Here is a 22,466-nt window from a genome sequence, read left to right as displayed (position 1 = left end):
CCATCCCAGCAAGCTCTCATACATTGGTCTTTATTGAAATGGCATCAAGTATTTGAATTAAAACCTTGAAGACTTGTATTTGGATATTTTCTATTAAAAGATAGCATCTCATTGTATATAAATAGTTTTTGTCATAAGACTGCTGTAACAACCTCCTTGGGGTATTCCTGTGGTCTTACCGTTCATATAAATCTTTGGAAAAATACTGAGATTATAAGAACTTTTTCTGACTCTTGCTGTGTTAAAATAAAAGAGAAAAGTCATTGGCTTATGGATGTGTCAATAAGAGCTCAGTGTATTGGTTTATAATATCACTTGCCAACAGCACTAACATTCTAAGTTGATTGCTGAGTTCAATGATTTGTGAAACTAGAGGGGTTTTATTATGAAAATTAATAGGAATTTTTACTTGCTTTTATTAGTGGGAGAATGTGTCAAATATTCAGCTTCTCTATTTTTGACCTGGCTGAATAGTTTTTATTCTTTTAGATGATGCTATCATCTATAGTTAAGATGTAATGCCAAAGCATTTTTGATTAATTTGCTGAAACAACTGGCTATAATTTATGTTCCTTTCAGAAAGCTGGAGGGAAAGGAGGAAACAGCATCTAAATACACTATGCAAATCCCTCCAAAGAGACTTATACGAGCACAGGATTGCTCTTTGCCTTCCTTTGCCACACAAAGCAGCATTAAGTGAGCCAGGAACCTGGGATCCCTGTCCCCCTCGACCCCCAGCTTTCCAGAAATCACATCCTGAAGATATAAAGAAGAAGCTGCTCTCCTGTTCAAAGGATCTTCCACCTGGGAAAACTTATCAGTCAAAATATACTATATATATATATATAATGTGCAGTGGCATATATATGTGTACACCCTCTCTGTCTACATACATACAGTTTAACTTGTGATTTCTAATGTGGATGTACTTATTTAGGTATAAGTGACTTTCTGCTGTATGAGTGGAGTTTGGGGAAGAGTACATGACATTCTTTTCAAGAAACACATATGCATGAACAGGCCACCAAAGTGAAATTACACATAAAGCTCCAATCTAGCACTGAACATCTTCAGCCTGCTTGACTTCCTGACTTTAAATTGTTGGTCTAGCATACTTGTACAGTCTGCAATACACTGCAATGATATGTGTGTGTAGCTTTCTCTCCTGCTGATTACCATTTATAGGCTGTAACTAAGAAAAAAGGTGGCTCAGGGATTTTTCACATACAGCACTGAACACGTACCTGAGCAAAAAAAGCTAAAAACCCCACAAATTTATGTGTTCACTAAAAAGTAAAAAAAACCCTGTATCTGTGAGTGCTCCAAATGTCACAAGAAAACTGTAAGTTCAAAGGCATTAGCAAATGTACGTTCCCCTATTATGTTATAAAAGATGCAGTGTGAAAAATCCTTTAGGATAATCTCCTCTGAATCATTAATTCTATTCCATTTACACGAGAAAAAAACCCCACCAGATCTTTTTATGTAGATTGTCACAAAAATCACAGCCCAGGGTACTTCCGACTAAACTTTGAAGTCTCACAACCTGGTCTTTTCCCAGCTGTTCTGAAGGACAGATCCTTACTTTAGGATTATCCCATTTACATCATTAGGCAAAAAAATCCCCCCATGCTCCAAAAGTCCTAACAGCTGCATCTTAATTGGAAAGAAAAACTGGTAAGGATGAAAACCAACAGTTGTTACTACAAACTAGTGGCTCTGGATCCCAAACAGCTGCCTTTCTGCCAAACAATACATGAGTTCTAAAACTAAGGTGCTTGAAAATAAATCAAACACCAAAACTAAATTACTGCCAACGAGGACATCATATTTTAATGATAAAAACACATGAAGCACCAGCCAATTTCAAGCTGCACTAATTTGAACATAATCCTTACATGTAAGTCATAATTTATGGGAAATAATAATTTGAAGTACCGACTGTAGAATTTATAACTTGGCATGCCAGCTAAAATGGTTCACACACCTGGCTGTTTTTATACCACGTGAACTGCTGTGGTGGTGCAAAAATTGAAATTATTTTCATTGATGCCCACGCTGAGAGAGCACCCATCCTCCAAGGGTGAAGGGCATTGGTGGCTCAGTGGCAGCAGAGCTCTCATTTTATATCCCTTTGCATGCAGCCTGATTGCCTGCCTTAAAATACCAAAGTTTTACTAGAGAATTTCACTCCTTGTCAGGGGAACATTTAAAATACAGCATTGTCTCTTTTTGAGGGTAATTTTTATGCACATGAGAAGAATGAAGTTGCTGTGACAGTGTAAAAGAGTTGTGAATTTGCAAGGGGAGCGTGCAGTACAAGTCTGGGCACTTCTCCATCACCTTGGCAGCGACACGTGGAAGGAAGGACAGCGGCTGCTGGGCAGCCACCCCGCCACACTCCTCACTCCCCCCGTCCTCTCCCTGCTGCAAGGACAGTCCCAGGGTAAGGAAGAAAAATACCATTTTGAAGTGTTTTGCAGTTGCTAAGCAACTGCTACAAAAACCCAAGAGACTTCAGTCAATGAATTGGCACGTACACCTCTAAACATGTCGACGGTGACATGAGGAGAGCCACCACACTGTTAGACATATCTCAGCCTCGGGATGCCCCCAGCCCCAACACCAGCATGTCCCTCCTCACCTTTTCAAACCTGCTTCCAGCCTCTGCTTACTTATCGATCCCAAAACTCCCAGAACCACAGACAGGCACAGCAAAGCGCCCGTGTACTGGTAACGAGATTATTTTTAAGAGGGCAGAGGCTGGCTACACCCTTCCATCGGTTACCACCCATCTACAAACCACGACTAATTTAAAAAGCAAATGAGATGGTAAAGCTGCCCCCGAACTTGCCTTCCTGTGGCAGAGACCAGGTTTCTTCCCAAGCCATGCAATGTATAAGCAGTGACCATTACCGGCAATGCCCATGCCTGTTACCAGTTTCAGTGGGAAGCGATGGCCAAATTGCACAAACCTTTTGGCCTCTGTGATCACACACCATTGTCATGCCTGGTGTTTTCAGATTTTCAAACCTGCTATATATGCGTATGCACAGATTTTTACAGGGAATGAAGTTCTTCCACTGCTCTTCCTGTAAACTGCCACTAGCATCCATGTAATTTATATAAACTTGAAGAGATGATACAAGGAAGCTATGCTTGAAAAAAATCTTTTCTGTTTTACAGATGCTTCACTCTACAGAAGGTACATATGGAGAGGAAAAAAACCAAACACCACACCACACTGCAGTGCAACAAGTTTTAAGTTATCGTCATAGAATATTATGCTAATGAAAAGTAAAAATTTACATTGGAAATTAAACCGTTTCTAACCACTGCAGCAGTTAGGTTCAGAAACAGCTTTCCACGAGCAGCAACATGGCCAAGAAACTGCAGCCATGTCTGAGCCATCCATCCTGTCCCTTCCACAGTGGGAAGAGGAGAAGGACCACCTCCACCACCCGAGCCGGTCAGAGAAGCCATACCCACACCTGCCCATTTCTCTCCACCGACGGCAAAGGGCACTGGGGCAACGGGATGGGCTTTGCCCACCCCAGAGGATCCTGCCTTGGGGGTGAGCTGCGCTGGCACAGGGGGCTGCAGGGGCAGTTGCGAGACCCTTCCCCGTCCCGGCTTCCCACCTGCACTGACACCCCAGCGGTTTTGTGCGTTTTCTGTGAACCTTAACAGTACTCATGTACTTCTCTCATGCGTGACCTTTACAATAAAATAACTTTAAAAAAAATGCTGTCCCCACTGTAAGCCCAGAAGAAATATACCACCATATTTCTAAGAAACAGAAATGCTTATGAGAGCTGCATTTGAATTTCAAGGTGCATCTAGTTTCCTGTGCTTATTTCAACCCTTAAAACAGGAAATTCCTTAATTTTAGTCTTTTCCCACCCTCCTTTAAACTAGTACCCAGTTTTCAAAACTTATCTGCTCAAAGTTATCACCAGTGAGTTTTATTTATGACAGTGCTGTGGTACCAAGTAGACCTCTGTGACGGTGTTTCACAAACATCTCACTTGGCACCTCCAAGGGACCCATTATGTTCTTTATCCTTGTAATTCTTAGTATACCAAAAAAAAATAACACAAATTCTTAAGCAAGCTACTGTTTGCAGATCTCTTCTGAATATCTAGTAGCAGTTAATGTTCAGAAGTTTTCTGATTTCATTTAACACTGTCCCAGTGATTTTAATAGCCATGCACTCCCAAGCGTTTTTATGTGAACACTGGAAATACAGGTAAAGGTCTCAAAAATAGGTTTGGTGATGCTTGGGGTTTTTGTGGTTTTTTTTGTTTTTTTTTAATGAAGTGACCACACAGTAGCTTGTACTTCATTTCATTATTCTTTAAGCTGTCCTTTATCTTATATTAACATTATTCTTTATCTTCCATCCCAGGTCAATTTGCTTTCCTAACTGATGATAATTCTCAATGCATACATCTCCACTCATCTAGAAATGCCACTGGACTAGACTTGTTCTCTGTAATCAGTGAAGACACTTCAGCAAGTTTCTGTTGCGTTACAAGCTTTTGCCTACTATTTGCACAGAAAAGTCTTCCCAGCAGATACAATTCTTCAGATGCAGTGTTACATGTACAAATGCAGGTCCTTCTGAAAAGACCTTTTTCTAGGTCTTAATTGAAAAGTTACTAATATTCATTTTGCAAGATTGCCTGGTGATACAAGATAAATTAAAAGAAGACCATAACACAGTGGAATACACTGAATTGATTTAACAGTATGAGCTCTTCCCAGGTGGAAAGGATGTAAAACAAAGCAAGATGACAACTGTTTGAAAGTGTAATGACAAGGTGACTTAGGATGGCATTATGGAGACAGGAAACCAACATTTTGATAATAAATGAGAGATGATAGATAATGCTAGGATATCTTACCAAGAGTTTCAGTACTGGGTACAACAGAGAAGAAGGAACCAACAAAAAGATGTAAAGAGAGATGATATGATCAAAGCCACAGGCTTGGGAAATGCTCTTTCAAGCAATATTCAGAACTGATATAAGTGGGACAAGGATGCTTTCATCCAGGCTAGAAAAGTGATGGCGCAGTACTTCAGTAGTAGGATGACAGACACGGATGGAAGATTTCACAGCACAGGCAGAAAGGGAAGACTACATCTTAGACACGCTATACCAGGAAAAATCTTCAAGATATGGGCTTCCCTTGCTTGCGAGGACCTTGGGAGAAATAAAGCAGAGATAGGAAGGACTGGTCAGTTTTTATTCCACTGATACTGTATTTGATGACTGCTTTTTTTATGCGTCCATTTTTCATTATTATTGTAAAAGATTAACAGGTTTAAGGCAGGAAGAGAAAGATATTTTCTGATTCAAGTGGACTGCAGAATTTTTACCTGAGGGAGAAATTATGAAACTGGTATAATTGCTACTTTGTCTGGAAAGATCATCATAAAGGCTCCTTAAGACACAGGGCTCTCAGTAGGCTAACTTAATAGCAATTGCACTAGCTACACAAGAAAGTGACCTTTATTGATAAGAAATATTAGGATACTTCAGGGGTTTAAAAGACCCTGAAAGCAAATTCAAGATTCCAACTGAGCAGAGGACAACGTAGAAGAGGGACTAATGTTAACCCTGTTTTTATTTACTTAAAAGTTATACAGACAAAAATCACATCTGTACAGAAATAAAGGCTGTAATCTAACCGTATCAGAGGGAACACAAGCATTCAAAACTTATGCAGACTACTTAAGGACTTAGTTTCAAGGGAGAGTACATTTAAAGAAGTACACATCACCTCAGGTGACAGCTCATGTGAAATAGGGATGTTAAGTAAATCCCTCTGGACTCCAAAACTAAGCTAAAATCATGCTAGATACAATGGGGACTGAAACAGAATTACACCTAGTATGGTTTTGCTCTTTGAGAAGGAAAAAATGCAATTATTTTTTTGAGCCTGTATCAGTTCTGCATTCGTATCTGGGCCATCTGACTTCTCCCACAAGTGCAAAAAATTGAAATGAACTAGCAGTAAAAATTAACCTCATCAGTCTGTTTCTCAGTATTAGCAACTGATTTTCTAAATGTGACAAACAACTCCATTTTGAAGACAAAATGCAAACGGGGTCCCCTTAAGCATCACTGTAGCTGGGTTTCTGTCCTCTTTATAAAAATACCCAGAGCTTGCAAATTTTTCCATAGTAGAGCAAGAGCGCTGATGCAGCGGCACAAGGTACAGGGTCATGCTTTGGTTGGTACTTCTGCCTGAAAGAAACCAAGCGTTGTAATGATCTCAAGCTATTGTAATGATCTCAAGAAGTCACACCTCTGTCCCAGTGTCCTGCACCAAAGCGCCTGGTGCAGATCTGCCTTTGTGCAACTTGCAATTGTTTTTCCAACACCACTGGGCTCGGTGTTACGGGATCCTCCAACTGGCAGGTTTCAGGAAAGCATCCCACAAAAGGAGCTCATCCAACACCTTCACACTTAACAAAAACTCCTTTCCAGCTGCGAGGAAAAGCAGGAAACTTGCACCGCAGTACACATTGCTTCCAGAAGCTGCATATTGCTAAAACCATTTTGAAGATCTGACATCAAGTCCCTAAAACTAGTAAACTCTTCCTTGGGGAATGCCATGTAAATACAGCAAGTAGCTGAACAGGAACTGCTTCTGCCAATTCCATCACCTCTTCCCCGTGAGTTTGGAAGGGCAGAACCATGCAAGAAAGCAACAGTCACACCAGTGACAGCCTACTGCTCGCTCACCGCTGGCAGCACTAAGCCCGTCTCTGACTTGCGGGACAGCTTGATTTACAGGCAGGTCCCACTTTTACTGAAGAATTTCACATCAAGCGTTTGTAATGTTTCCAGATATATCATGAAAAGGAAATGAAAAGCAAGTTTTACACTTTAAAATATGGAACAGGACATTTTCTTCTTGCTTCAGATGGCCAAACAGTCCTTGAAATTGAAATTCACAGCACATGTGAGCATTATAGACTTGGGAAGAAAAGGGGCTGGAGGACAGACAGAGGAAGGGACAGTTTAAAAACATACATGCAGGAAGGGAAATAAGAGCAGGGAAGGGAGACGCAAGCTGTCAGTACGAACCCATTCTTTCCTCATGCACATTTGTGATACCTGACAAGAAAACTTCTCCACTACTACAGGTTACCTCTAAAGGATTTTCAAAAGACAATTGCATGGACCAAAGAAAGTAATCTATTTAAGTGTAAAAGGCCTAACTGCTAAACTAAAATGAAACAGAGGGGAGGGAAAAAAAAAAAAAAAAAGGCACAGTTCAAAAGGATTAGAACATTGATTAATTTATGAAAATTCAACAACAAAAAAAAAAGGTTCAAAACTTCCTAGTGGCTGTGATTGAAGCGGATGTGTTAAGCATGGAACTAAGCAAGCTCTCATAAATAGAGATTGGTTTCATCTTCAAAACAGATTATTTATTATTATTATTATTATTATTACTACAAGTGTTTCACTGTCTTAGAAATGTCTAAGTAGCATTTCCAAGATGTTACGTCAAGAGCTGTGGACAAGCAGGAAAAAGTAAATCCCACAATAATTTGAACACAGAGCATCAGAAGAGAAAACATGGCATTACCATGTATTTAAATAGTGAAAATCCAAATGCTTGTGGGAACAAAGATAATGGTTTCTGCAACTTCAAATATAAAAACCCAGGTCTGCATGCTCTGTCGCTTATCTTGGCCAATATGTAAACAAAGACAACCTCTTCAACCCCGAATAATATACTACTAATGATGGTGATCATTTAAACAAGGGAAAAATTGACTTTAATGGGGGCTGAAAAGGAGAAAGAGTGTTAATGCTATAAGGCAAGATTCATAGCTTTGAAGGGACATGAAGAGCTGTGCAAGTGTCCCTTTTTCCCCACAGAGTTATCCAATTCATGTACAAAGGATGCTCACAGACAGCTTCCTCCAGCACTGCTTCTGAGGGTCACCTGGTGCTTCATTTGTATACACCAAGAGACTACATGTAATTTTAGTAGTCAGCTTTGTCCAGCTTCCTAGTTTCCAGCAATGCTGTCAGATCTACACAGCTACCGTGGGCTGCAGAAACAGGGCTGAATACCAGCAGAGCAGTAATTACGCGTATGTAGGACTCCAAAAAGTATTTGCATAAATACAAAGTGCCTGTAGAGAGTTCTCAGGCCAATTTTTCCATGTTTACTACTTAATTTGGAGCTATGTTTTTGAGAAAGGGGAGTCTAGCTGAGGGTGTACCTCCCTTTTCTGACCCAGAGCCTTTTGATCTCCTCCTTCTCTCATGCAGATCTCCTTCTGGGCAATTTGTGCCCACTTAAACATAATGTGGACCACAACAAAGATGTAATTATGCATAAGTAGTGCCCAACAGAAATAATCTAAGAAAAATAAAAAACTTTCTTTAAAGCAATTTTATCTAGCATTTTTTACTATACAGACGTAGCATATTATTTTGGAAGGAAAAAATATCTCAGTGGCTGCATAAAGCATAGAAAACCAGTGTGGCCTGTCTGAAATGGAATTTGTATATTTAAGAAAAATATAAAAACATTCTCCTCCTCCATTTTCCATCTCTGATATTCTCCAGTTTGTCCTAGCCTCCAGGGATGTTTACACAGCAGCCAGAAATAGGTAGGTGTATACATATCTATACATGTGCACATTCATACCTAAGAATAGGTATAAAACGTGAAGTAATTTTGGATAGCAGAACTAATACAGAAAGAATAACTTGCCTAGAGTTGCAAGGCCTGCTTGGTCTGCTGTTTGGAGACTTCTAGTTACAGAATCACAGAACAGCTGAGGCTGGAAGGCACCTCTGGAGATTGTCTAGTCCAACCCCTTGCTGAAAGCAGGGTCACCTAGAGCAGGTTGCCCAGGACCATGTCCCAGTTTGGTTTTGAATATCTCCAAGGACAAAGATTCCACAACCTCTCTGGGCAAGCTGTGTCAGTGTTTGGCCATCCTCAGAGTAAAAACCATTGTTTTCTTATGTTTAAATAGAATTTTCTATATTTCAGTTTGTGCCCGTTGCCTCTTGTCCTGTCATGGGATACCACTGAGAAGAGCCTGGCTCCATCTTCTTTACTCCCCCCTGTCATGTATTTATATATACTGTTCATTCCATACTTAATTTTAGTGAGAAGCAGGAAAAAAAAGCTCTGCGTAGGATCCTAATGCTTCCAGTACTATGTTCTGCAAAATCCAAAAGTAAGAGTCGCTATAAATGGCAGATGTACATATTTCTTGGAGAGGTGGGAAGCATCAATCCAGTTTCAGCAAGCTTGCAAAAAAATCAATGGTAATTCAACACCAGATGGATTTAGTATTTGTAGATGACTTCTAAGAATGGATGTGTTTTAAGAGTTAGTTGCAGACATGGTTTTGATGCAAATTTGAGCTTCAGAGTCATACGGAAGTAAAATAAGAAAGTATAAGTTGCTTTGTAGCATAAGGAAAGAGAAAATACTTGCAAAAACTCTGGCTCTTTAGAGAGCTAAAAATCACAATTGATAGTAAAGAAGCATCCCAATTTTTCTACACGCACCATAGGAAAGACTCCTCATCAAGCCACGCTACAGATGAACCACCCAATCCCTGTATACTTTAGCATGGGATGGGGGCACGATCTGCTTGGCTATTGCTCTGTGAGGATTTAATGATGGCAGTCTGCAAAACCTCCTTCCAGTAGAGACCCTATAGCAGGATCCTTTAGGCACCCAGTGCAGCAAATGTGCCAAGTAGCTGGCAAAAAAAAGAGCAAAATAAATGTGACTTTAAAGCAGTAAGTACCCACACAGCTCGGAGCCCTGCAGGCAGCAGTGAAGCTGTCAAGATTCAGGTCAGTAACATGCCACCACTGCCTGAGACACCTACGAAGAGCAGGAGGAGCAGAAGCAGCTCCTCGGGTCAAGCTCTTACAGCAGCATGGCTGGTGTGGGGTACCTTGCATGGAGGCATGATGGAAAGGAGCCCTGTTTGCAGAAAGTGGTCAGCAAAGCTCATTAATCACTTTGGAAAGGCCCGATCTAGAGATGACAGGAAGAAGAACAGAGATGCTTGCTTTCAGTAGAGAGGTAACAGGCCGAGAGAAAAAAAGCAGATACATCAGACTTGGAAACGTCAAGGATAAGATTTGTATTTGTCAGAATAAGCTTTCCAAGCAGGAGCCAAGGACATCTTGCTCCAACAAATAAATAAATAATAACCAAACAAATATCAAGCATCTTTGGTAAGAGAATTTAAATTCTTCACCTGCGTGCCATCCTTGGGCACCTCTGCCTACAAGGTATTTTTGGATATCCACCCCCCCAAAAGGGAGCAGTGGCTGCAAAGATGTCAAAGAGCACATGGTTGAATGGCAGATAGAAGCTGAAGGGCAGAGACAGACAGGAGAAAGTGAAAAAGAAGAGTAGATTTGAATGGGAAAACAGGGCAGACAAAATTTAGAAAGGAGGTGGCAGCAAGGCAAGAAGAGGAGAACTGTGGGGAACAGAAACAAGAGGCACCAAAACACTGGAGGACAATGACACTGTCTATTTTGAGGTCCTGTTCTGTTGCACCCACCATGGTACCTGCCTTCCACACAAAACTAACAGCAACCGTACTGCCTCTGCCGGGCTTCACCCAGTCCCTGGGGAGGTAGGGGCCAAACCAGCAATCTCTGCACTCCACAATACGCTGAAGGAAAATGGGGCAGGACCATGGATTGCAGTAGGGTTGATGTAACAGTAATGGAAGAGGAAGGGGTGTAATTTATCAAGTCCCTCATACATTTTCTGAGTAGACTGCTGTTGTAATGTCACAGTAGAAATACAAAGCTGCACACTCATTTCCAGATGACTGCAATGCCCAAAATACCCAATGCCAATTACGACACCGAGACAGAAGGAAATCATCCTACCCTGGGAAGTTTGTACTGTAAGTGCTTATGTAGACAGGAATAGTTATACTGATCTTATGATATTTTTCACTCTTTTAAAAGACATTTGCAGTGATGGTTTATAATCCTAAAGCACAGACTGTTCAGCCTACCTTGCAAGCCCACAGTTTGTGGTCACATAAAAGATGCTTCATCTTTATTGTCCCTGTTTTTCCCTTCCTCTCTAGCCTTTTTCTGCCTAGATTATACAGGCAGGAAACACTTTGGAACAGGGACCGTATCATATTATGCATTTGCATTGTAGGCAAACACACCACATCCTATTAACATCTCTCCTTCAGTATCATTACCTACAAAACCAGTATCCAGACCTGAAAAGAACCAGTTATAACCATGGACCCTAAGCAGATGCAAGAGCCAAATATTCACAAACTTGTGAAAATGTGCATACCACTGCAAACCTGGATATTCTTATTTCTCTCCAGTTAAATGGCACTAATAACCCATACAAGTTGTATTCCGCATTGCATAACTTCACTACAGAATGTGTTCCTACAGACTGCCTCATCAGGGAGCAGAACAGCCTAATCTTTGAGCTAGTCTACCAACTTCCAAAAAGCTAAGTTCCCTTTAAAGAGAGGCAAGAATTTAATATCCTTCTTTGCCATTAATTGGGATTTTGTAGTACTTGCATTCATATTAGGAAGGTATGAATGGATACAGTAAAATGATTCTACAAGACCCAACAGATACACAGCCAAAAAAATAGATGGCCATATAATCATCAGCAGTATAAATAATATACTGTTTCAATTAATAAACCAATATACCACAGAAGTATGAGACAACTCATGACAGGGCATAAAACCAAATAATGTCTGTTATGGAATGGACAATTCATGTTTAAAAATTACATATTTACAAAGTGAGGATCTGGGTTGGAAGCTTCAGGTGCTTCATGGAAAGGCTGTAGCAAGTAGTTGTGCCTACAGGTGGCTGAAGCACATCCACGAAAGACAACATGAAACTGAGACAGGAATCTTGTTACCAGGATTACACAGACAATAGCATCCAGGATTACTATTTGCCAGTTGTATTCTACACTAAATCTATCAAGCCACACTTAATACCACAGGTAATACATTTAAGAACAATTAAAATTAATCATAACAGGAGATTAAGTGTAAAAAAAAAAAAATTAATAATACCCATTTTGTTTTCAATTCACCATACCACTGCAGCTGTGAGAACTGCAAGAAAAAGCCATTGCTGCTTCCATTCCCGGCTCTATAAAACACAACCTTCCTCTAAACGTTGCAAACGTTTGACACGCAGATGCCTACAGCTAGGCATATTTCACCCACTGTTTAAGTTTCTGACTCCACATAGTTAGTACCCAGAATAACTTGTGAGCAAGAGCCCTGCGGGAGGGGCGGGGCAGGGTGGGGCGGGGCAGGGCAGGGCAGGGCAGACCTTCCCCACCACAGGCCCTTGCCTGGGCCCAGTCCCCGGGCATGGGAGCACCCGTGCCTCCGAACTGGGGCTGCAGCAGCCGTCTGCATACACAGAACGTGGTCACATTTCCGACCCCGTTAATTAGTGCGGCTGCATCAGTGCGGGAAGAGCATCATGACAATAAGGCCTTCCCAGCTTAATGTACGCCTTGCTGAGCCTGCAGAGGGAATGTCCACTGAGAGGGCTCAGCCTACACCTCCCCACCACCCAGCCCCAGAGTTTTCAGATTTAAAAGAGTAAAAGGACCTTCACCCAGCAAAATACAGAAAACAGGCTACTGATTTCCCATGAACTCTCAAAGTGTTATAATAAGCATTTATAGATGGGCTATTGAATGTCTCGACCATTTAAACAGACAGACATTTCATCAGCAAAGTAATAACTGGAGTTGGTTCCAAAAACAGAGGAAAAGGAAAAAGGAGCTTTAGGGCACAATGTCACTTTTCTCATTGTAATGTAAACCTTTACACATATATCACTTACTGCTACTCGACTTAAAAACTGTAAGGCATGTAAGTATAAATCCTGCAAAATAAACACTGTGGTAATACTTTAAATCCCTACGACTGTTTTTCAGGAGTATCTCTTTCATTGCTAACAGACTACAAAAAAAATAAAATGCATTAACCTTAAGTATCGTCTTTCCCCTTTAGACTTAGCATGGTTTTAAGTAATGCAAAATTCACTTGCACACGTAGCAGTAAAAAAGACATAACATTTCGATAAACCAGAGCTAGCATAGCACTGTTTATTACAGGCACTCAGCTTACTGCATATATCTGTCTCCAGCTAGCAGCCAAAGCCAGTGTTTCTGAAAACACTAGTCTTCAAGGAGCATTTATATTTCTATGGGATTATAATGAGAGTACTGGTATGACATTGAAAGTGTTAACAACATATTAATTTCTACACAAACATATATTAGTGTTAGATGGTATAAGTGATTCTTTCCCAGCTATAGATATATGTAGAGAGAGAGAGAGATGAAACACTTGAGACCTTGATTCTTGTAACATACTTTTATGCCCACACACACACACGCACACACACTGCATTCCTGGTTGGAAAGAGAAGTTTCCCTTTCACATAGCAAAGAACTTGGAAATTTATCTACAGGGCATCATATCAGAAATAAGAACAGTTCACAGAGGCACATAGCAAACATGCTATGCATGCATCTCCTAACAAAGAGTAATTAAAAACTTCTACGTCAAAAAACTCACTGTCAAAACTTGAATATAAAAGCTCGAGAATAATCTGAAGCGTGCTACATTTTCTGTAGTAATACACTGGTTATAGTTAAAATATGTTTACAGCAACAAAGATGACAACTTTTTTAGAAAGTAATCCACATGAACTGTTGCTTCAATTTGTTTTCTTTGTTTGCCCAGAAGAAAAATGAGGTTGTAACAAAGAGAAGCAATAACAAAGTAGCTTATTCTCTGCTGTTAAGGCATTGCAAGTTTAAACTACACTGTCACCAGTTTTAGTTTCACAACTGTCATTTTTTCTGGTGATACTCGCATAGATCACCACAGCTCTTTTTGGAGGTAGAGATGTCCACGCCTAAATAGCTGCTGGTGCAGCATTTCATTTCCAGTGGGTAGTGGTATCACCTGTATCCACCAGTAAAAATATGCTAACTTTTACCGCATTTTTTCCAGCTGTGCTTTATGTTACTTACAAATAACAATAGCTCAATACATGAAACAGAAAATACCAGCCTCTCATCTCTTGAAAATAAACTGTCTAGATATGGTAAATATATAATTCAGCTGGGAATATTACTTTCTACATTTCTTTATTACTAACATCACCATTATTTACTCCTTCATGGGATGCTATTGCAAAGGTCATAAAGATGTAGATAAATTACTTCAGGTAAGCATCTGTTAAAAAAGGCAAAAGACACAGATGAACTTAAAACCTCTTTAATTTGGAGCAACGAGAGAACATGAAACAGACTGAAAACAACATGTCTTCACATCCTTAGTCCTCCCTGTCCAGGCTTAACTGTTGCTATGCAAAAATGCCATTTTCCAGGTCTGCAGGGAAGAAAACAACTTTGCAAATAAAACCCAGGTGAATGTAGACACCAAGGTAACTACTTCAGTCAGCAGAAAAAATTCAAAGAAACTGGTACCAGCTGTGATTAAACCTCCCAAATACTTTTCCTTTTGAATACACTATCACAAATAATGAAGCATGCGTACCTGTTGTCCCCACAGCCATATAAAGTTAGCAACTTAATAAATGCCCACTTTTAAGGGTATCTACTCTGGAGGTAACACAGTTTCATATCGTATAGTTTAAAAGTGAACAACTTAAATTTTGCTTTGGTTTATATAACAGGAAAAACATTTCCACGGATAGGTGCACAGGGAAGAGTGAAGACTAAAACGAAAATAGCTCTTGTTCCTAACACCTTTCTGATCCTGGCCGAGACAATCTACTCATACCTCAGACGCATGGTGGCAGCCAGCCAGCCAGATGACTGGTGACTTAATATACAAGTTCATGTGAGCTCTGGAGTCTGACAGAGACAAGGGCATTAACTTTGAAGTCTCAACAGTCAGCCTCAATATTCAAAAGTCATCAAATGAGGCATGACTATATTAAGAGGCTTTTCTTTTTTAATACTTCATGCTTGCTTCCTTCTGTTCTGAACAGCTTTCACTGTAAAATGTGTTCATAAAATATGCATGCTTTTTATAGGAAAAGTTGTCATCAATTGATGTGTAGGTCAAGTATGAAAAGAACTTAAATGAGTATGATGCTATGATAAATACTGTAATAGCCTCAGAATCACAAATTAAAAGATTGGCATATATATCTTGTTTCATTCTACTGCTGAAGGCAGTTCTGACAATAAACAAGGCTTTGGGCCAAAATTCAGCCTTTGAGAACAATACAGACAGATATATATAGATAGATAGATAGAGAAATATAAAATACATGTCTGTGCAAGCAAAGGATATACTGCAATCTACCAGGCAGGGTGGCTTTAGTTTCATTTTGAAAGCCACTTAAAATAAAACCCAGTGGATGAAACAAAGAATCCACCCAAACATGAAGGCTCCAGCATCTTTGTTGAAAGAACAATAGCATATTACTCCTCATCCCTCTATCTTGTTGCAAAAGAACCATCAAAATAGTTATTGCTGTGATCAAATTAAAAAACACTTCACAAAATTATTCTTTAAAACTAATCAGTATTTATAGAGATTTATCTTCATATGCCAGTAGTTATAAATGCTCCAATTCAATTGCTTTGCAGAAAATATCCCAATAAAAGAAATATTTCCATTAGCATAACAAAAGGCAACCAGTAAAATCACTCACATGCACAGGCTCAAAATTTCAAATGAAAGCAATATTCCCGTATAAATACACTCTATTTTTGAACTAAATCCACTCTAATAATATGTTTTGTAATCTGATGGCTCTCCCACCGGACTACACATGATATTAATGAAAGCAAGATCAAATTAAACAGATGACATGATTAACAGTATTCATTTCATGCATGACTCTTTTACCGGAGAGATAAAGACCTGAAAGTAATTACCACCAAGTAAAACTCCTTCACTGACCTCTCCGTTTCCAGCTAGCAGTCCTTAAGTACTGATGTTTTGCAACAAAGACCAGTGCCTTTCATCTGTGGGCTTTCTTTTACGCTACAAGCTGAGCACCTCTCCCGTTGCATGCACACAGTACCTCTGTATCTATGTCTGTAATGCAGCATAAAGATTACTGGGGAAACCTATCAAACCGGCAGGCAGCAACCTCGCCCGCCAATAAGCGCGAGGCACATGCAGAATCCAGCACATGCTCGCTGAGGCTCGCAGACTGTCACCGCTGCTTAGCAGGCTGCTAATCTAATTATAGCCGTTTGCCATAGCACAGGGCTGCTGAGGCACCGCGCACGAGGAAATGAGAGCTGAACAGATTACACCTTTTAGCCGAAAGCATCAACATTTGGGATTGTTATTTGTCTCGGTACATAAAGACAAAATTCCTGTTTGGGTTTTGGGTTTTGTTGTTGTTGCTGTTTTTTCAAATGATTTGCCTATGAGGGCGTTTGTCTCCATCTCTGAAAAAAAGGATATATTTAGGAGTGCTCTTTCAGAAGCTGACCACCTGTAGTCTGCTAGGTCTATTAGGAGGAGACAATAAAACGCAGCAGTTTATTCCACCGGTAGGAATTCTTGTTCTGAATGTACACATTACCAGCATCACATACACAGCAGATCGCAGATCAGTTTATGTACAGTACTTCACCATCTACAATGTAGACCTCGGATCAGCGAGGCACCACACGCATGCTTTCAGCACACAGTAGCCCTACAGAAGTCAATAGGACCCGCTCTGTCCTTTACGTTTACACGTGGGCAGATACTCAGATGACCCAAGGGCTTCTGTGTGCATAAAGTCCTAACTAAACTTTCACGAGGCTATGGTGGAAATGCCAAGGAAATTTTTGCCATTATGCAAAACAACTGAATTCATTTGGAAAGTACTTAACCGTGAGCAAATACTCCTTAGAAGTATGGGGAACTAACTAAAGTAAGCCTTAAACGCATCTTATAAATGTGTAAGTGCACAAAACTAAGGAATGTTATGATCTAAGAGACCACTGTGTATTTGAAAGATGCTGCAAGTTTCTACAGTATCAGGTAATTAACCACGAAAAAAGATAAGGGCACCTGTAGTTTAGTCTTCCTTGATAGTACATTTCAATTAATCTTCACTCTGATTAGCACAAATTGGGAAACAATCTTCTGAAGTTTCCTGTTCCCACATGGTTCATATAATCACCTAAGCTCTACACTGACCAAAAGGTTTTCAGACATCAGTGGCAAGATGGAAGTACACAGCCTGTTTCTCAGAAGTGCCAGTGCCAGCTGTCTCTCATGAGATACAGTACATTTTTCATGATTGATACTGCCGAAATATCATAATGCTACAGCATTATGCATATACAAACTTCACAACACATTTTTAAGATGTTCCACTAAGCTACACATAAAACACATGCATAAACATTACACTTGCAAGACCCTGAGCCCCACTGCAACAATGAGTTCCTTTGTGCCCATGTGAGCATTTTTCCTAATTATTTACTCTTATCACCAGCACCATACAGTATCAGGCACGGTCCAAGTGCATGATATTAAAAGTTGTTTATAAACATTTTCATCTATCATACTTACTTCAGTACCAAAATTGTATTTGCTACTACATAAAATGTTCCTAACTGAACAAGACTTCCATGTGGTAACAGTGCAAGACCATATTTATTGACAGTATGTAAATAGCTGTGTCACAGCTTTCTTAATCTGCCAGTGAAAATTGCTCATAAAGAGTCGCTCTGCGCTAGAAGCAGACTTCATCTCTGTAAGAAAAATATTCTCAAAGCTATATACATCTAGAAATAAAAATGAAAGGCAGGAATAGTGACATGTTGCTTCTTGATTCAATGTTCAGTCAACATTAAGTTTTGTGTTGCAATAAACGAAGGAGGCTGTTTTATTAAGTCTTCTTTTGCAGATTACATCATCTAAGGAGCTCATCAATTTTTATAAACTGTGCTTCTTTAAAATACTGTAGAATATTCCAAGTTTCTCAGTAGTACTCCTTGAAGCCAGAAAACTAGGTATTTCATGAATAAAGGCAGGAGGAGCAGTTATACAATGGTTAAAAACTTAATTTAAAAAGAGTTCAAGAGACATGTGAAGAAGAGGTGCGCAATTATTTCACGATCAGATCCACAATGATTTTTCTAACAACATTTTGCCAAAGGTAGGAACAGGGGAACGAGACCAATGGCCTCGACCCTAGTCCTCTGATCCGGCTATTGGGAATGCTTATATTTGCTAAGCAAAGGAAAAGACACACACACACAATATAAAGAAAATCAAAGAGACTTAAATCACTCTTTTAATCTAATCCACATTCACAGACCACCAAGGCACCTATGACCAGTGACAAAATGACCAAGAATCCTTAAAGAAGTATTAAACAGGCTTCAGCTGCCCCCAGGACTTGCAGTTTTGGCTCCTTCCCACGCAAGCTACTAAGCCTATGCATCCGCCATCTCTGCCCAGAAGCTCCCCAAGCCCTCGCTGCTCTCTCCTGTGCCGGTCCAGCACCGCTCCCCAGCAGCCAGCCTCCTGCCTTCTCCCACAGAGCTGCTGGCTCCAAGGGCAAGTACAGCCCATGTCACCAGCAAGGGCTTTGCCGGCAGCGTGCTCGCAACATACCACTGCAGCAGAGCGTTTATTCTAGGAGTTGCTTTCTTTTTTAAAACATCATGGTGGCAGCTGCAGTCGGGGGACCCATTGACAGCTGTGAAGTTGAATTTCAAGAGACACCTACTTGTCTCTGCAACACAATCAACATTCACTAAACCTCTGTGCTTACCTTAGCAGACCCGTCAGAAGAGTCCCAATATCTGTCTCGATTTTAACAGTCACTTCTAACCATCACGACTATGGGCTGGGCAAGGAAGGCATGGGGAACAGCACTGCAGGTCTGATGTTTGGAGCCAGTGGTGGTTTACGAGAGCCCACGTTCAGCAAAGGCAGGTGGCTAAAACTCCAACTGAGAGCAACGCAGAGCTCCACCAGCCTGCCCTGCCGCCCGTGGTGACCGCACACAAGTGCCTGGACCTTGCACCGGTCCTGTGACAGGATACGGCCACGTACAGGCATGCCAGCAAGAGAGGGCAAGAGAGGTTTCATGAGGACACAGTCACAAGAGACTCCTCAGCTCCAGCAAGTCTCTGTTGGAAGTGAACAAATTGTGAAAGGTAGGCGAGTTGGCCAATATTTGGCAGACTTTCATCGAAAGCAAAAGCCTGTCCCTGGCACAAGTTACCCGCCTGTGCTGAGCTTCAAGTTCCTGCTCCTCCACATGGAAACAGAAGGTCTGCTACAATGTTTTTAGAAATTAAAAGCAAGTTTGGTTTTCTCTAGCCCCGTTCCTTGACAGACCAGTTTCTAGCAAAATTTTCCAAAACCATATGGTGTGAGGCAGATGTCCATCACAGAGGGGAGGAGAAAGGAAAAGCTATGGGGGTATGATGAATTCATCATGAGACACTGAAACCAGCATCTTACAGTGAAAATTGCCTAGCTAGCACATTAATGAATTTTACACTTCATTTAGGCATATCTAAGTGAATTAACAGACGGATGACTATTTTGGGAACAAATAACTTTTTACTATGTTGTGATCACTTGTATAAGTACTTATATATCACATGATTTCAATACAAAAATATATAAAATAAAAAATTTCTGATGTGTCTTGCAACTAAATGGGTTTCACTCTGGATACCGCTTAACCTTTGACTATAAAATATACCAAATATTGCTTGGAAGCTGCTACCTCAGTTACTCAATTAGATTTTGCACAGTATAACAAACATATGGAATGAAAATGAGTTGAGCAAAAAGGTTGGTGAATCAACATACTGCATTTTTAAAGGCAATAGTGTGTATATTTCCAAGCTGTAGCCTTGAGAGGTTGAACTGAATCAATTACTCTAATGAATATTTCACTTGGTTTGATGCATTCATTAGACTTTTAGACGTAAGCTAAACCATCCCATGGTTATGTATACATAACAAGTGTAAAGATTTTTGTATGGTACTTTTTATCTTTACACAGATTAAAAGATGAGGGGACAATTTTCTGTTCCACAAGTTTTTCTACATTTCAACTTTCCTTCCCAAAGAAATTTATCTAGCATTATTTTCCTCTTTCTTTTGAAAACTACCTTTGACTTCATAGTAGTTATTTGTTGGGCTCTTTTCTTTCCTAGCAAGTACTTGGTGGACTTTGGGAAGTCTGCAAATTGGTGGCAAACTCATCACAAGACCCAACATCATTCGTGGAGGAAAACAAAACACAGGCCTAGTGTTTGCCATATAAACTTTTCCCAGGAAGTCACAAATGCCAGGCTTCAAGGTCAGTACTCAGTGTGGAAAAAACTATGTTCATTTTATGGAGCACACGGATATTTCTTGGATTGATCCTGATTTAAATTGGTAAGACAACAGTTACCTATGCATATACGTGTGTGTACACGTCAATGTTATCGATCATGTTTTGAAGTTGGTCAGCCAACCTGCAACTTCGGGGCTTTCTTTTCAAATATGCTAATTATATCCCTTAATGCCATAGACAGCACTCCTCTGGAAGCTTAATAACAGGCAGAGATGTCTCACTATTAAAGCCAGAGATTCTCTGCAGGATGGCACTAAGATCGATTACTACAGAGTATTTTTTATAGCATTCATATTCACTTTTTTCTCAGAATCATAAAAAACAAACAAAAAATCCCACGCACCCACATTCCAAAGGACATTACCATCCCTCGCCTCCACAGACCTACATGTTGGCAGTATCTTCACTGAAGACCTAACTCACTGAAATGAAGACACCGGTCCATCACTGCCACGTCGGAGAACCAGGGGAGGAGCAGTTAAGCTGTCAGTGTGGTGTGTTTCATCCTACCACCGATGGATGCAGTAAAGAAGGATCTGAAGTGAAGTCTGCAGGAGGTTTACTACGCTGAGCACTTGCACTTTGGCCACACAATCAGACGTGGAACACAGTAGTAGTCTGTTGGTATCCTTAAGAACACAGAAATCCCAGATTCAAAGGATAGGTCATTTTAAAGACTTCACGTCACCCTGAAACATGCTTCCTGTCACATACCACTCCAACACATCTCCATCCCAATGTCGACCTTCCATTTCTCCTCAAGTTCCCCCCATTTTTCCTTCAGTGCAAGCTTTCATCCACCTCTATACCGTATTTCAGCAATCACCTCAAACTATACAAATATTCTTTGTGCCCTCTTGTGTTTCCACCCTACTTATTTTTCCCTCCACTACCTTTCTTCACAGCTAGCAGCAGAGATGCAGTTTGAACTGTCCATTTCAGAAGGCAACATACCTGTCAGCACAGCTGAGACCTTAGCAAGACCAAAACATGTGTGCCTCCTAGCCACCACTTCATGACCTCTAGCTGACCAGATAGATGGCCATGAAGTTGGTGAACCACAGAAAGGGACCACATTGCTTATCAGTAACACAGTAAGCAGAAGAAATAGCCTTAAATAGCGCATCCAGGCCATAGATGCCATATAGTGCATGCCTGACTCGCATAAAATCAATGATCATGACCCTAGTGAGCCAAAGATTGTAAAATATATTATAGAAAAAGCAGCCTCTGTTTCCAAACAGCCAACTGAGAAAGACATATTAGCAGACCATAACAAACAGGTTTAAAAAGAAAGAGCAACAAAAAAAATGAAACATGACTGATTTAAGATGCTGAAGTCCTAACACAAGGTGTAATGGTAGCAAAAGTCAACTGCTCACAGGGACACAAGAGGTTAAAACTACATTGGAACAAGCCACAAAAGGGCTTCGAAAGCGGAGATACATTTTTTGTACTTGGTGTGGTAGAAAACGGGGATCCTGAGAGCATCACTTAAGCTAGAAAGCTGACAGACAAGTACAGATTTTCCTCAGTGGAAGAGCAGAAAAAAGAGCTTGCAATATAATAAGTATACTTCCAGTACCTCCACATTATTAATCTTCATCACCACTGCTGGCACTTTCTTTACCTTCTCTATTTAGTATCATTTTCACTATGACCACCGTACTGCAATGGGTGACACATCTGATGCTGAGTATATCTAACCAAAAGATCTACAGATTGGCCCAGGGAAACTTTAAATGCAAGTCTTCCATTAGAGGACAGGTGTAATTTTTCAAAAATGCTATGCTGCAAAGAGTGCAAAAGCTGAAGGATTTAGTGTAGCATTCCTCCCTTTGAAGGAAAAACTCCGTCAGACTTGCTCACTTCTGTAATTAAGAACGTTATTTCCAATTCTGAGTAGAACGCGCAGCTCTGAGGCTTTCTTTGATCTTGTGTGATGACAATGAAGACCTATCAAGCTCTCTAAAGCCCATTGTTTTTTTTATTCTTCAAAGAATGTTTTCCGCTCCCTTACATCTCTCTATGTGAGAAGGT

The 22,466-nt window shown here is 40.4% G+C and overlaps 1 protein-coding gene across 4 annotated transcripts in view; it reads right to left on the bottom strand.

Annotated features, from left to right (window-relative positions):
- FAM110B (family with sequence similarity 110 member B) overlaps nucleotides 1-22,466 on the bottom strand; it is a 115,624-nt gene that overhangs the window by 44,674 nt on the left and 48,484 nt on the right. For 2 of the 4 annotated variants that reach the window (XM_052788310.1, XM_052788313.1), the window contains exon 1: nucleotides 16,007-16,129. The exons of the other annotated variants lie outside the window; for them this stretch is intronic. The gene's annotated coding sequence lies outside the window, so the exon portion shown is untranslated. Of the gene's footprint in view, nucleotides 1-16,006; nucleotides 16,130-22,466 lie in introns of those variants that run through there. 4 annotated transcript variants of the gene reach the window in all.

This window comes from Harpia harpyja, chromosome 5 (assembly GCF_026419915.1).
Source record: "Harpia harpyja isolate bHarHar1 chromosome 5, bHarHar1 primary haplotype, whole genome shotgun sequence".
NCBI lineage: Eukaryota > Metazoa > Chordata > Aves > Accipitriformes > Accipitridae > Harpia > Harpia harpyja.
The sequence above is the reverse complement of the archived record's forward strand: the minus strand, read 5'-3'. Positions and strand labels throughout refer to the sequence as shown.